Below are 13,997 nucleotides of genomic sequence, written 5' to 3' on the forward strand. Positions count from 1 at the left end.
ATGCTAATTTCGATTATCGAATCAAAAAATAGAATCGTCGATGCTGCCACGCCCCCATGTCACGTCAGCTTGGCTTGGCAAGCGGGAAAAAACAGGCTTGTTGAAGTGCTTGTTAAACTGCAGAAGCAGGAGACCCGTCGACAGAACTTAAACCCTCTCCTCTTTCAATGAAGTCGCCGGTGTGGAAGCATTTTGGATTTCCAGTGAGTTATGTTGACAACGTTCGTGTTGTCGACAAAAAAAACACAGTTTTGCAAGCTCTGCTATGTACGTATTAGGGTTCGTCCGATAGACAACACCGGCATCGCGATCCTCCGCCCGCCCCCGTTGCAATTCCGCTCGCGAAAAGTACACACTCAGGCCCTGTTTACACGGTCTTTGTTTTTAAATGGCATTTTAGAACGACAACGATTTGACATCCACAGTGGCGTGTAGCATTTCTGACACACACACACACAGACAGACGCACACACACAGCCATGGGCTCGAGACAGCAGGTTCAGGCAGTCAGAGGATCAGTAGACTGCTTCAATCTTTCACTCACTTGTACTTAGTCATTTTAGCGAACACCTCAGATACTGTTGGCTGGTTCCTGTTGGTTGTGCGTCTTTTTTAGCGACGCCATTATAACGACACAGATCACTGCCTATTCACGAGTCCCGCAGAAAAAGTGATTGACAGGTGGTAATTATGTGTGTATCTTGCCTTTATTCATTTACTGTATGATTTGTTTATGGGTAAAACAAAGACCATGCAGGTCAGGTAGTTTAAACGGTAGGCTACAAATAATTAATTGGTCATTATTTAATTAATTATTCATAATCGAAAATCGAATCGAATCGTGCCTTTAGAATCGAAAATGTAATCGAATCGAGGATTTGGAGGATCGTGACACCCTTAATATATATGTATATATATATATATATATATATATATATATACACATATATACATACATATATATATATATATATATATATATATACATACATATATATATATATATATATATATATATATATATATATATATATATATATATATATATATATATTAAGTTCATTTATTAAAAGAAGCATTTTCTACACAAGCAAAACATATTGTTATGTTTTAAGAAATTATAAGCCAAAATGAAGTGAGTTTTTTCTTAAATCAAGCAAAATAATCTGCCAATGGGGTAAGCAAAATAACCTTGTTTTTCAATTAGTGACAAGGTTATTTATTATTAAAACAAGACAATATGTTTTGCTTGTGTAGAAAATGCTTCATGATTTAAGAACTTTTAGATATTTGGACTAGAAACAAGACAAAAATTATAAGTAAGAAAAGCATTTTTTGCAGTGTACAATATTTAGTGATTAAACAGCTATCTAGAGGATATACTCCTTTCAGACTGTACAGTGACGCACCTGAACATATGCAATGTTACGCATGTTGTTGAGAGGAGGATCATGTGTGTTGAACAGGTGTCTGATTGTCGCATGATGCTGAAGAATCAGTCGGCGTGAAAACTCTGCCGTCCCATACGTTTACTGACATGTTTGTGGACATGAAATATTCATGAAATAGCAGCGGAGCCGAGTCGATAGTGCCGTGTGTCTGGATCTCCAGAGACGGAGAGAGATGCATTGATTGGGAGGTTCGGATGGAAAAAGAGCAGCTCTGGAGTTTCATAAGAGCATCTGAATAATCCAGCTCTGATCCTGAGATACTCCAGGACACCCCAGGTGAAAAATAAATATAATTAAATGCAACTAAAATACACTTAAATACCCGCAAATACATTTTTTAGTATATTGTTATTTTTTTGTGTTAAATAAAAGTTTGATGGTTTTATACTATAAATATACTAATTAAAAGTATGTTTATACTTCAGTAGGACTTTAGTACACTTGACAAAAATACCAGTAATACTTAAATAATTTTTTAGTGTACTACAATAAAGTACACTACACAGCAAAATATGGGAACCCAAAACAACTCTATGGGTGTTAATTTCAACACTTTGAAAGTGTCTCATGGGGTCCACTCAAAACAAAGTTAAATCAACACTTTCAAAAGGGTTGGCACATTGACACCGAAGTAAGGGTTAATTTTAACTCTGGGCAGAGTTAAAAAATGTAACTATATTTAACACCGCCTGGTGTAATATATTTATTTTATTCAACTCTCTTGAGTGTAAATATGGTAAAAAGGTCAAATAGACTGTAAATTATAAAATAAAAAACATTTTATTTGAAAACATTCACCACTTCAACAATTCATTCAGTTTTTAAAATGCAACAATGTCAAATATGCTTTAAATATTTTATTAGTACAGACAGTATCAACAAGATATGTATGACCAGTGCTCAAAAAGGCTGTTTCAGTCCTTTGGTCCAAACTTGATGTTTCATCAGAGCAATTTGAAAGTTCAATATAGCGTCACTCATAGTTTTCTTCTGAACTCATAGTTTTCTTCTGAAATTACATTTTAAACAACTTGGCGTGCAAATCTTTCACTTCTGGTATTTCCTTGGTCCTCCATATCAAACACAGCAGTTTAAATTAAGGTATAAATGCTGTAAACTTATGTGAAAACAAACTGGAGCTAGGAAATCTCATCAAGCATGTCCTGTGAATGAAGTGCTTCCCAGCCACAGGATGACCTTTTTATCCATGACGATTTAGCAGCTGCTGATCGCTCGTCTGGTGGTTCTTGATGCACGGATATAGGGTGATGCTCATCTAAGAACTCTTCAAGACTCCAGCATGACTAAGAAAAATGTTTAAAAACAAATTGCAATCAAATTCTATGATATATTTAAAAGAACATTTAAAGTAAATAAAACATTCAAGAAATCTAAACTCACCTTTTGAAAATCTTCATGATGATCCACAACTTGACTCTCCCAGCTGGTTGAGGTGACAGGATATGGAAAAGTAGAAAAAACACATACATCACTGTTGGATCTCCAAAAACAATTAGGTTAACCACTATGACTAGAACTGGAAAAACAGGCAGCTGTCTGTCCAGAATCCTGCATTTAACACAACACTTGGAGCTAAATTTAGAGGAGCTTAAAATCTTTTATATCATTTTAGTGATGCTGACTTCCCCAAAATATTGGCCACAGTGTAAAAAATATTCATAAACTTACAGTTTTCTGTAAGCGTGTGCGCGTGTGTATGTGTGTGTGTGTGTGTGTGTGTGCATGCGTGTTTCTTTACCAGTTAGGCCCTTTCAAGTCCAGTATTGACGCCACCTTTCCTGGAGTCTAGCAGATGTTTCAGGTCCAAATATAATCTAAAATATTAGGATAAGCAGAAGAGGAAAAGTGCAAAGCACAAAGCAAAGAGCAAAACATTATTTAAGTAACAGTTCACCCACAATACAAAACTTATCACCTTCATGTCATTTGTTATTCTCTAATGCTCTAATACCCTCTCAGCTTATTGTGAAACAAATACAGAACTTTATCAAACATACCTTCATTATTATCACCACATATGACCAAGAAGGTGTGCTTGGTCATTTCACCAACTCTGGAAATACACCATCTGTCTCTAATCAGCCAATCGTCACAGGGTCTTGTGTTATTGTATAGAGAACTGTAGCTGTTAAAAAAACAACAAAACATTAGTATCTAACACATATGCATAACCTTCAGATTAAAAAAGAGAGATGAACATCACAAAGTATGCCTCACACTTTTTCAGATATCTTTTGATTCAGATGTTGATTATTGATAATAAATCTACAAATCAAACCTGTATCATCATTAGGCTGCTCAAATATGAATCAGTTGATTAATTTTTTACAGACAGGTGGCTGTTTACAACGCACTAAATTGTCTTTAAGTTTAGCCTATAATTTTAAGCACAACATCATGCGGGAGAAAAAGCTTGACTAAGATGTTCCTGACTACAGAAATAGCCTAACTTACTAACGTCAAACATCCCGAGTTGGGAAAAGTCATTTTCGGGGGATACAGAGTTGATTTGCGGGAGGTAGCGGGAGAGATGAGTACCTGAAGAGCGGTGGGGGTGACTTGCGCGCGACGTACCTGAAGAGCTGGGAGGGATGCGGTGGAGAGGGGTGTGCAAAGTGTTTAATGACCGGGCGGGAGACGCGCGATTTCCGCGAGATTATCATTCATTTGCGGGCATCTACTTGGGCATCTGGGAATCTCTGTGCATTTGCGGGATAACGTTAACGTTAGTCCCGCAACTTCCGGAAGACTTCTGTAACGTTAAATGTCTGAGTGCAAACGCGGTCATTTAAAGACATTAATGTTAACATTCCGACTTTAATGGTTGTCAACACTTAATATAATTCAAGCGTAGTTACGTTATCACGCGAGTTTATGGACTAACGGTATATGGACGGCCACGAATGAACCAGTATAAAAGGGCCGCGGTGTTTAAAATAACCAAATTAACATACACGAATAACAAACAATCATATGTTTTAGTCAGGAAGCCTTTTACAAGTAAGCATATGTTCATTTACTCACCAGATATGTTTTAGAAACTCTCCAGAGCTTATGGAAACCGTCCTGTGTTGCTGTTAGCATCCGGGCAGAGTAACGTTAGGCTAGGTGGCTCGGAGTCCGGGGATTCCCTCGCTAGTTTGCTTCGAATTAAAGGAGAAGTGTCGATTTTATTTTACAGATGGGTAACAACGCACAAAATGGCATTAAGCGTGACAGAAATGTGTTGAACATGTACATTTGATGTTTTTATGCACTATGTATGCGTGGGCATATATAAAAAACATTCTTGGAAAAAAAGTCAATAGGACTGCAGTTAAGCTAACGTTAGACAAGTTACACAAACGACCATGAATGAACCGCAGAAGTTTAAAATTGTCACTCCATTCTAAAGTTATTAACTTAACAATATGTTTACAACTGTATTTCCTTAAAGAAAGTCAGTAAAATACCAACATTTAGGTAGTTTGACTCACCAGTTGCTGTTCTGAACCTGGAAAATGGCGGCTGGAAAATTCATCAGTGACTGGGGCTGCATGAATTCCCGGATGTTGGAAATAACACCACCAAGTGTTGAAAAGATAACTCCTTGATTTCGCACTGAATAAAATCAATTCTAACTCTTATTATATTCATTTATCAAAATATAACTCTTTAACGTCAACACTTTACTCTGAAATGCTTCAACACCGAGAATTTAACTCTGATGAATTTGCTGTGTACAGAAAAAACATCCAAAAGACTTTTATTAGTGTGTTTTTCAAAAGTGTGCTTTAAATGTTTCACACATTAGTTGATTTTAGTACACTGTTTACATACTAATCCTAAGTTTAAAATAAGTTATATATAAAAATCTATTAGTAATGTATTGTAGTAGAAGTACATTTTCCCAAAAATTGTTCTTAAGTACACTTAATATGAATGCAATATTTTGCAATATTTATCTTAAAATGTACTTAATACTAATTTTTAGTACATTAAATACAAAATCAGTTTGGGAAATGGAGCACTTTTAATACAGTATTAAGCACACTTTTGTACAATGTGTATATCCTTTAATATATTACTATTATACTGTAATTTAGTCATAAATATATTTAAATGTTTAAAATTAGGGTTTAAGTGTATTTCTAGTTGTAACAATATATTTTTTAAAATACAGATATAGTATGTTAAAATAACATTTTAGCTCAATTTCAGGGTGTCTCAAAATAGCACAGTTGAGTGCACTTAGATGGTATTAAGTTTATCTCAACATATACTTAATACTATTTTTTAGTACATTAAGTACAAAATTAGTATGCGAAAATAGAGCACTTTTAGTACATTACTGAAAAGTGTACTAAGTATACTTAAATAAAGTGTATTTTAGCACACTGCTTTCACATTTTGTATATTCTTTTAATATATTACTATTATGCTTTAAGCTATTCTTAAATGTATTTATAAATGTTTAAAAGTAGGGTTTAAGTGTATTTCTAGTTGTAACTAAATATATATTTTTAAAATACAGATATAGCATGTTAAAAGCACATTTTAGTTCAATTTCAGGGTGTCTCAAAATAGCACAGTTGAGTGCACTTAGATGGTATTAAGTTTATCTCAACATATACTTAATACTATCTTTTAGTACATTAAGTACAAAATTAGTGTGCGAAAATAGAGCACTTTTAGTACATTACTGAAAAGTGTACTAAGTATACTTAAATAAGTGCATTTTAGTGCACTTTTTTTTCACCTGGGACTATTTACTCCAGTGGAAACGGCATTTAAAGAAAATTAAAGTGATGAAAATAAAACTGTAAGGTTAATTAAATAAATGATGCAGTTATCAGTCATATTCTGCTAGCAGAAGCCCTGAGATTTGAGATCTTAAAGAGAGAGTTGGATTGTAGCGGGACAGAGGGTTGGTTAGATTAACGGGAGCTCGATTATAGGTAAGAAGCAATATTTTGTAATCAACATGCTGCTGCTGATGTCCTTGTCTGTTTCTTCTGTGTGATTGAACTGAAGCGTCTCCTTAAGTGTCTTTGATTCTGTCCTCAGGTGACGGAGAAAGAAGGAAAAGCTGAGCTGATCCACACCACCATCAAGAGGAACAGACCGCTGCGATCCTGATCAAAATCACACAAACAGCAGATCCATGCAGTGCTGTGAAGTATAATCAGGTCAAATATTTTTTTATATCAACTATCACTCTAAAAATGCATGTTGGGTTCATTTTTTCCCCAATTAAATTCTAATTAAACTTCATATTTGATCCAAGAACCATCTTCATCACCATCATCATCTCAGCATTACTTCTGGGTTCATCAGGTTTGTGGTGAGCAGTGTTATGAAGCAGTTGATCAGGAATAAACACGCTCTTCAGACCGATGCAGACCCAGCAGCAGACAGTGACGGATCAAGCAGCATATTGAAGCAGAGCGACGCCGCTGACAGACGCTGGAGGAGGAGGACACACACACCTCCGCGGTGACCCATCCGTCTGCTGCTGAATGTAGATGTGGGACAGAAAACCCTCACGCTGAACACCTCACAGTCTCTGCTGGAGCACGTTTACTCACAAACACAGCTTATAAAGTACATTCAGAACCCAACTGTTAATATAGTTGACCAAACATCTGGGTTAAAACATCCCAGCAATTTTTTTGGAGTAAAATGCTGGGATGTTTTAACTCAAAATCCAATGTTGGGTCAAATATAGACACGACCAACAGTTGGGTTCATTTAAAAAGTACATTCATATGACTTTCTGTCCATATTTGACCCAACATTTGAGTTAAAACAACCGATAAACATTTCTTCACAACTTCTAACTCGATGGTTGTGTTGGTCAATATTTTACCCAACGTTTAGGTTAAAACAACCCATAAACATTTATTTACAATTTCTAACTCGATAGTTGTGTTTGTCCATATTTGACCCATTGTTTGAGTTAAAATAACCCATATATGTTTCAAGAGTTCCCACTTAGCTATGCTTGGCATTTATAGCAGGTATGGCATGCTGTCCCGGGAGAGAACCCTGAGCTCGGAGATATTTGAGCCCAGGGCTCCCGCCCGATCAATAAGTATATCAGGAGATCCGAGATCAGGTAAGTCTCGAGAGCTCCCCCTTTAGAAAAGAGAGGAAAAGGAGGAGCTGGGGTGGAAGGGGGGATTCTTCCAAAACTAAGATAGAGCAGTAAGGAGAAAATGATCCATTTATAGTAGAGCTGCACGATTCTGGCTAAAATGAGAATCGCGATTTATATATATATATATATATATATATATATATATATATATATATATATATATATATATATATATATATATATATTAGAGGTGTGAACGAAAAAACGAAAAAAAACGAAAAAAAAGAAGCACTTTTCCGACGGTCCCTTACTGAGCTCCTCTCAGCGCGAGCTCTCCCGGCTAAGCAAATATTGCGAGGGCTTAAACGGAGCAGTGCTCGTAATATCGAGCGAAAAAAATAAAAAGACAGCAGTGAAACATAACCAGCTTTGGCTTTTTGTAGGAAACACACTTTAGATCTTTTTAGGGTAAGATGTTTTTGAGTTATTGCCGTCTATAACTGAATGTGTGTCAGGAATTTTGAAAACAAAACCAACTGAACCGCGCTCCTTTCTGGCGCCCCCATGGATATACAGCACCCTTAGCATTTGCCTTTGGTGCCTATGCCACGGGCTGGCCCTGGGTTGGCTGAGTGTTGTAAATACTCGCGCTCACCTCCCTCGCGACAGAGCGCATAGGAGATAAATGACGTCAGTACATATTAACCGGTTATGATTATTACTGAACCAATACCTTATTGTCCGCGTCTGCATCGCGGTGCACCGAAGAAACAATTAATTTTGACACCCCTAATATATATATATATATATATATATATATATATATATATATATATATATATATATATATATATATATATGTATATAAATATATATATATATTTTTTATATGTATGTATATATATATATATATATATATATATATATATATATATATATATATATATATATATATATATATATATATATATGTATGTATGTATATATATATATATATATATATATATATATATATATTTTTTTTTTTTTTTTTTTTATAAGAGCTATATGTAGGGTTGGGTTTAAATAACTTGAAGTTGGGTTAAATATGGACAAACCCAACCATTGGGTTAATTTTTAAAATGACACTAAACTCACCTATCTGGGTTGTTACGTGTAAACCACAATGACTTGTGATGAATAAGAGCAGTCACACACAGTCACTTCCACATTCCGCTGCATGTGTGTTCATGTGAAGGTGTGTGTTTAAATGCATGAAGTGTATGTGTGAGGTGAAGAGGGTCACCGTCATGCCATGCGCTCACGTTCAGCCTGAGGACAGCCGGCGCCCCACGAGAATATGAATACAGCGCAGTATACCTCATTTCCCAGAATGCATATTCCCACAACCTCCCCCTGATCCTGCTTGAGGACGAGTGAAAGTTGGACAGAATTCAGGATGCCTGCATTATAGGTCTGTTATCTGTAGTAGCAGTGACTGCTGTCCACGTGTGTGAACTGAAGCTTTTCAGAAGATGAACTGCAGTCAGTTTCACACACAGATAATCTGATATATGATCCAAGATTCCTACAGTGAATTATTATCAGACACTGGAGCACACTTTGCCAAAACCAGCTCATTGTGAAAATGCACCTCTGTATACATTTCTGGAGAGTGTGAATTATGTAGCCAGAGATACATACGGCTGCATTCGTCTTCATAATGAATGCTACAGGGGCGGTGGGATGCCGCCATCAGCTTCTGTTAATTTTTGAGCTACCAGCTGACATGTGGGCAGCTTTTCTGCGGTTACCAGTTTGTCAGGTGGCTCGCCGCATATATGGATGGGTGGAAGGATCGGTCAGGTGGTAAGTCTATCTTAGCAGGTCTTGAGTTGGTTTAAGCTGGTTCTTAGTAGGTAATGAGTTGGTTTAAGTCAGTTTAAGCTGGTTCTTAGTATGTTTTAAGTTGGTTTAAGCTGGTTCTTAGCAGGTCATGAGTTAGTTTAAGCTGGTTCTTAGTATGTCTTGAACTGGTTTAAGCTGGTTCTTAGCAGGTCATGAGTTGGTTTAAGTCAGTTTAAGCTGGTTCTTAGTATGTCTTGAGTTGGTTTAAGCTGGTTCTTAGCAGGTCATGAGTTAGTTTAAGCTGGTTCTTAGTATGTCTTGAGCTGGTTTAAGCTGGTTCTTAGCATTTCATGAGTTGGTTTAAGCTGGTTAAAGCTGGTTCTTAGCAGGTGATGAGTTGTTATAGGTTGGTTTAAGCTGGTTCTTAGTATGTTTTGAGTTGGTTTAAGCTGGTTCTTAGCAGGTCATGAGTTAGTTTAAGCTGGTTCTTAGTATGTCTTGAGCTGGTTTAAGCTGGTTCTTAGCAGGTCATGAGTTGGTTTAAGCTGGTTTAAGCTGGTTCTTAGCAGGTGATGAGTTGGTATAGGTTGGTTTAAGCTGGTTCTTAGTATGTCTTGAGTTGGTTTAAGCTGATACTTAGCAGGTCATGAGTTAAAGCTGGTTCTTAGTATGTCTTGAGATGGTTTAAGCTGGTACTTAGCAGGTCATGAGCTGGTTTAAGCTTGTTCTTAGTGGTCATGGGTTGGTTTAAGTCAGTTTAAGCTGGTTCTTAGTATGTCTTGAGTTGGTTCCAGCTGGTTCTTAGCAGGTCTTGAGTTGGTTTAAGCTGGTTTTTAGTAAGTCATGAGTTGGTTTAAGTCAGTTTAAGCTGGTTCTCAGTATGTCTTGAGTTGGTTTAAGCTGGTTCTCAGCAGGTCATGGGTTGGTTTAAGTCAGTTTAAGCTGGTTCTTAGCAGGTCATGAGTTGGTTTAGTTGGTTTAAGCTGGTTCTGAGCAGATCATGAGTTACCTTGAGCTGGTTCTTAGATCATGACTTGGTTTAAGCTGGTTCTTAGCAGGTCATGAGTTGCCTTGAGCTGGTTCTAGACAGATCATGCACTGTCTTTAAGCTGGTTTAAGATGACCCTAAGTTTCATTATCAGGAACTAGTGGCTTAGGACTAGCACACAACAAGCTTAAAGCAGTTCAAGAACAGCTAAACGTAAGCTTAAACGAACCCATGATCACCTAAAATTTAAACGAGTTCACACCAGCAGCCATGCTTCATAACATACCTAACCAGCACATGCTGTTTTTATTTGTGGGTTGGTTGGTGTTAGCGGCAGATTAAAAAAAATGTTTAGTTTAGGATTAGTTTTAGGTAAATTATCTGTTTATATATTTTATTAGTAACCACTAGGACAGTGGGTTCATTGGGTGTTTTACAAAAGAAAACCATTCTGGGCTGGTTGGTGGGTACTAGTTTCAGGTAAACCATTTTTTTTTTTTCTGTAGAAAAATAGTTGATTTTAGGTCATTTTTTCTTCACAGATAGTCATGTGTCCAGTTCTCTAAAATAAATGCACTGTAAGCCAGTTTGGTTAAAAGCATCTGTCAGATGTAAATGAGCTCTGTCCAGCTGTGATATGGCCAACATAACAGTCTTCAGATATTCATCCTGCACAATTTCCTTCATATCCAAGTATTTTGCTAAAGGCTTTTCTACAGAATGTGAAGCATGAGTTGTATGAGCTGTAGCACCGACATGCTGGATTACGAGCCTTCAGAAAATAGAGATGACTGAGAGAATCGTCATCTCAATTTTATTCTTTTAGCCACCTATTAGTGTATTAGTGTTCTTTATTTCTTCTTTCATTATTTTTTTTACTTATTTAGATGTTTATTTATTTATTTTAAAATTTAATTATTGCTGTTTTAATAATTTTTAATTTTTACATTATCAGTCTACAACACAGAAATGAGGGAGGTGGTTCTTTTTTAATAAAAAAATACAATATAATATATAAAATATAACAACATTAAATACAATACTGTAGGATATATATATATATATATATATATATATATATATATATATATATATATATATATTTATATATATATATATATAAATATATATATATATATATATATATATATATATATATATATATATATATATATATATACATACATATATATATATATATATATATATATATATATATATATATATATATATATATATATATATATATAATTTTTAAAAATGTCAGTGTTTTTTTATATAGTAAAGATATATGTCCTTTTTAAGGACATAAAATAAAATTTAAATTTTAAATAAATGAGATTATAAATAAATGCATAAACAATAAATAAATATAAAATTACTTATTACTCTATCAATTTATTTATTTATTTTACATTATTAGTCTACCACAGAAATGAGGGAAGCGATTTCTTAAAATAAATGTATATATAAATAAAATTAAATAAAATGCTGTAAGAAATTTATATATAAATTTTTATTATTTTTAATAAGATAAATTTTTATAAAATACTGTAATAAATAAATATATATATATAAATAAATAATTATTCTTTTTAAATAAAATAAAATGTAATAAAATGCTGTAGTAAATAAAAATATTCATTTTAATAAAGATATTTGTTATTTTTCAATAAAATGAAAAAATAAATTTGACAATAAATGCATAAACATTAAATAAATTTAAATTTTTTTAAATTAATTAAAAATTAATTAAAATTTTTATAAATTAAAAAAATTTAAAATAATAATTAGAAATACAATATATTTGTTTTATAAAGTCATATATTAATTTAAATATATACTTTACATTTATTTATTTATTTTACACATTTACATAAATAAAATAATTCATTTATTGATTTATTTAAATTTTTTTAGGTTTGCTCCTTTATAGCAGTGTAATAACACCCATTGTCCATCCTTCAGTTGTCCTGTAAATGTGAACATAAAGTAGAGAGCAGCCGTGCTGGTGTATGTTATTGTGTGTGTGTGTGTTTTCTGTAGCACCAGCGAGCGCTCCAGACACGATTATCTTCACGGCTCTGGGCAAACATGGCATGCTGAGGAAGCCTTGTGCTCATTACAAATCTCATTCACGTCTCTTTCTTCAAAAGCGTCCACACTGATCGCCCACCAGTCATACACACACACACACACACACAGCTTTAATGTGAAAGAAGAAGAACATTAAACAAGACCTCTGGCGGATCTGCTTCATTTCTGTAAATGAGCCCTTTGGCCTCTGGAGTGACTTCCAGGTGGAGTTGATGGTATTATTGTCTGGTGCCGCGAGGTTATTAAACCAGAGCCGCTCAAATTATGAGTGGGGAAAATCTCCGGCAGGTGAGTAAAGCATGGCAATTCATCTAACACAGGTGAATAATCATGACTCAGCACTTCCAGAAAACCAGAACAACACCTGGAGCAGACCAATGATGGAAACTGCACAGCTGGGAAATTAGATACAGCGCTTAATTGGTTAGTTACTGAGATCTGTAATCATCCTCTATACCCTTAAAAGGGGCAGTTCACCTCAAAATGACAAATGAATATTTACTCTCCCTCATGTTAGTGTCTTCTGTTGAAGGCAAAATAAGATACTTTGAAGAATGCTGGAAACCACTGACTTCTATAGTAGGAAAACAAATACTACAGAAGTCAATGGTTACAGGTTTCCAGCTTTCTTCAAAAATCTCTTCTTTAGTGTTTAATTAAAGACAGAAATAGAGCATTATTTGATGGAGCAGTCGTTTATAGTGGTGCCTGAAACCATAGTGGATGTTCTGACGTGCACTCAATCAATCCCACAATGCACAGCAATAACAAGTGCACAACTAATGTGAACTCAGTGGCTAATTACTGCTTTTACAGTCCAGTGAGGATAAGTGTAGGTGTTTTGCATTACTGTGATGGGTGGGTTTAGGGTTGGACTGGAAGCCGGCGTTAATAAAATATGGAATAGATAATTTATTCAATAACATTAACAATACTCTATATAATAACTGTTTTAACAAATAAAGTGCAATTAACGGATAATCTAATAAATAATATACATCTCATCAACTTCCAGCCGCAGCTGTATTCCTTTAAGCAACAACCTATAACTAGTTGCCGTGTAACCATAGCAACAATAGATTTACCACAACAGATAAATACAATAGTTGTTGTGTTACCATAGCAACTGTAGAATCACAACAACAGAATAACTTCTAAAGTTGTTGTGTTACCATAGCAACTGTAGAATCACCAAAACATCGATTAATATAGCCGTTGTGTTAGCATAGCAACTGTAGAATCACCACAACAGACCAATTGCTATAGTTGTTGTGTTACCATAGCAACCATAGAACCACCACAACAGATCAACTTCTACAGTGTTTGTGTTACCATAGCAACTGTAGAATCACCACAACAAATCAACTTCTGTAGCTGTTGTGTTACCATAGTAACTGTTGAATCACAACAGCAAATCAGCTTCTATAGTTTTTGTGTTACCATAGCAACTGTAGAATCACCACAACAGATCAACTTCTAATGTTGTTGTGTTACCATAGCAACTGTAGAATCACCACAACAGATCAACTTCTAT

At 34.9% G+C, this 13,997-nt stretch overlaps 1 long non-coding RNA gene across 2 annotated transcripts; it reads right to left on the minus strand.

Annotated features, from left to right (window-relative positions):
• Positions 1-2,212: 2,212 nt before the first annotated feature.
• Positions 2,213-5,206, minus strand: LOC137488456 (uncharacterized). Of its 2 annotated transcripts, XR_012395167.1 has the most exons (6): positions 4,949-5,206; positions 4,497-4,615; positions 3,470-3,597; positions 3,211-3,286; positions 2,853-2,895; positions 2,213-2,755 (listed from the first exon to the last, which is right to left on the minus strand). It is a non-coding gene; the product is annotated as an uncharacterized lncRNA (long non-coding RNA). The 2 variants fall into 2 exon arrangements; XR_012395168.1 differs by lacking the exon at positions 4,497-4,615 and having other exon boundaries at positions 4,949-5,074.
• Between the last annotated feature and the right edge of the window lie 8,791 nt (positions 5,207-13,997).

Source organism: Danio rerio, chromosome 19 (assembly GCF_049306965.1).
Source record: "Danio rerio strain Tuebingen ecotype United States chromosome 19, GRCz12tu, whole genome shotgun sequence".
In the NCBI taxonomy this organism is placed as follows: domain Eukaryota; kingdom Metazoa; phylum Chordata; class Actinopteri; order Cypriniformes; family Danionidae; genus Danio; species Danio rerio.